Below are 3,194 nucleotides of genomic sequence, written 5' to 3'. Positions count from 1 at the left end.
CTGTCTTAACTCACTACATATTGGTTAGAGGGCAGTGCAATGCACTGTAATTGTAACTTATTTTCTTTTCTTTCATTTATACTTTGCTGACAAGGTTGGCCTCAGTAGGCTAGCAGTCTCTATTCAAGGGGAGGCCTGAAATGGTATTCATTCTGACTAAGGTAAATTTAGCCAGGGCAATGTGTGTTCTTTTTATAATGCCCAAACTGCTCACAAAACATTTTTGTCCAATATAGTTTGCTGTTGCATTGACACAGTTTGACATAAAATATTGCGGATTTTGTTTTATAAGCACATTTTTGTTCCTTTTGCACTAATGGTGTTATTTTATGACCAGAATAAATCAGTAGAGCAGCTCTGGAATTTGTTACAGTGCTATTTAAGCCCAAGTCACTGGATGTACTTAAATTTAAGATGCCTCGTTCTTCTTCAGTATCAGCCTTAAATGTGAGACTTTTTCTTCCTATGTTCTTTTTGCCCCTGTGCCTTTTAATAGTCAAGTCTCCTCCCACTGAGTGATGGCCCATTTATTCTACTCTGTACCAGGAATTCCACATAGTGCTGGGGTGAGAACTGTATGAAAGGGCCATCATTCAGGCAGCTATGAAGTAGTTTCTGTACTTGTTGGCATCCCGGCATTGAGGGCATTTGTAATGGTTTAACCCCACTAGATTTTTCATATCTAATATCCCCTTAGTCATATAAAGACATTGCTACTGAAGTTCACTGAAGTACCTCTGAAACTGCAGACATTGAAGATAGATACAAAGGCTCTTAAAAAATAGGTACATTCAGCCAGAAATGTGGACCCCTAATTAACATAAAATTTGAATATCAGAACCACACAAGTCTTCTATTTTCCAGTAAGAATGTGAGATGCTACTCCTAAACATGTTAAAGATAATGAGAGTGACAAAAGTGATACAAAAATATAAGCATATTACTAAAAACACAAGGTAAAATATATGAACTTCGGTGAATGGCATTGCAAAAAAAGCTACTTCATGGAGTCATTTTCTTGCTTCTGAAAAAAGGGAAATGTAATATGTAAGTCCTCTTTCTTTAAATTACAGGTAACACTAGTATACCAAGTATGTTATCTGGGTTTCTGTGTACTAAACAGCACTAAAATAATGTGTAACGGAGGGGCAAAGGGAGTCAGAAAATCATGTGACAGGGTAAAACAAGCCTAAAAATAGGTTCATACTTCTTAAAAATGTTACATCATATGAAGGAGTAAATCAAGCCAGAATACAGGTATGTACCTCTTCAAAAACAAACTTTGGAAACATTGCCGCTCTTTAGGTGTGGGATATTGCAGTGCAGTGGGGATTGGAAAATTTGCCCTTTCCCCACTTTAGTGCAATCTCTGAGCTGGTATATATGATTAGCAGATGGTGTGGGAGGGGCAAGAGGCTTGCTCCCCTACAAAAAAGTCCTTTTTGTTTTGCTTCAAATCTTTGTGATTCAAAGTGTAGTGTATTTGAATATTTGTGATTCAAACTATTCTGCTGCATGTTTCAATGTTCAAACTTTTCATAGGTTCATAGGGTCATAGGTTGCTACTAGGCTATCGGCCCTAGGGCCTATACAAGCCAAGCCATAACAAGTCCCTGGATATTTCTTCCCACAATATTTAATTCCCTGGACCCCTGTCTAGTAGGGTGACTGACTTGGTCCATGGGGTAAATTTCCTATATCCCATCCAATCATCAAGGTTCCTTTTGAAGAGGGCCAAGGAGGCACACTGCTTGACATGTATAGGCAGTCTATTCCAGAGTATGGGGAGTCTCTCCCTAGATCTAGATCCCTGGTGAGTGTGGCTCTGAGGGATTGGGATTTCTTTAAGTGGAGCATGTCCAACAGCTCAGGGTTTGACATGGCCTTGTATGTTAAGCAGAGATTGCCTCTGAATAGACGATATGCCACAGAGTATAGCTGGAGTTTTTTTAGATGGTCAGCATAGGGCATCTGCTTTAGGCCTGTGATTCTTTTAGTGAGGTATTTATGTGGCCTTTCCAGCTGTTGCAGATGTCTTGTGAGGTACATACCAAGCTGTGCGTTGTACTCTATAATGGGTTTAATGAGGAACGACTACAGTGGGACAATGACCTCCTTTTTTTATAGTTCAGACGTTTATCATATATATATATATATATATATATATATATATATATATATATATATATATATATATATATAAGTAGAATAGATAAGGATCCAAAAACTAGTTTACAGTCTGCTAAAAAGTATTACCGTTAAAAAAAAATCCTGTACCACAAATGCTATACTACATAACAGAAAAGGAAAATAAAACAATGTTTATCTTATACTTTGTGCCTCATGTTCTCACAGAAAGGTAGCCAAAGTTTGGAGTACATATTTTATATTAAATTGTGAATAAAGTGCATGGCATAGTTGACATAGTAATGTATTGCACCCCACCATCACTCCTGCACACATCCAGGGCCAGAGTCCATAAAGTTCATGTAAGGTATTTGAGGACAGAACAGCAGGCCAAAGGAAGGCCTCAGTGCAATTGGTGCGGACATGATTTCAGAAGGCACGCTGAAGGCAGACTGAGTACTTATGTATTCAGTGTAGGATAACTACGGATTCTGTGTATGCTGGTCTGATTCTGAAATACATCATGCTCATACAACACAACTCAAATCCAACAAACCACCAAGCCGAATGAAATCCTCAGTGCATACTTTACAAACCCCAGGGAATTCAAGTGAATATTTGAGATTATGGCAAAATCCATAGCAAAACATCAAAATATACTGCAACAGGCTGCAGTGATACAAGCCATGAAGGAGGCTGTGGCTGTGTGCCCTAGAAGGCAGCCAGCTAGAGAGAGTAGCAAATCTGCAAATAAACTAGTTATCAGACCAGCAAATAATCAATAGATCCCAGCTACACAGACAAATGGTGTAGACTGTCTGCAACATGTGTGCCCCACACATCTGTGCATACCCTTTGAAGAAATCCCATCCCCTTGAAACCAAAGTGTGTCTCAGCATCTGGGACATTCCAGAAACACATGGGGGATGCTGTTGGAGTATCACAGGCAGCTGTCAGTCATATTTTGGCAAAATTCCTGGAAGCAATGTGCAGCAAGGTGGATGACTACATACACTTTCCATCCACCCCCATGGAGTGGAGAACTGTAATGCACCAGTTCTATAACA

The sequence above is a fragment of the Protopterus annectens genome, chromosome 2.part2 (genome assembly GCF_019279795.1).
Source record: "Protopterus annectens isolate FY-2018-M chromosome 2.part2, PAN1.0, whole genome shotgun sequence".
Lineage (NCBI taxonomy): Eukaryota > Metazoa > Chordata > Ceratodontiformes > Protopteridae > Protopterus > Protopterus annectens.
This window is presented reverse-complemented; position numbering follows the sequence as displayed.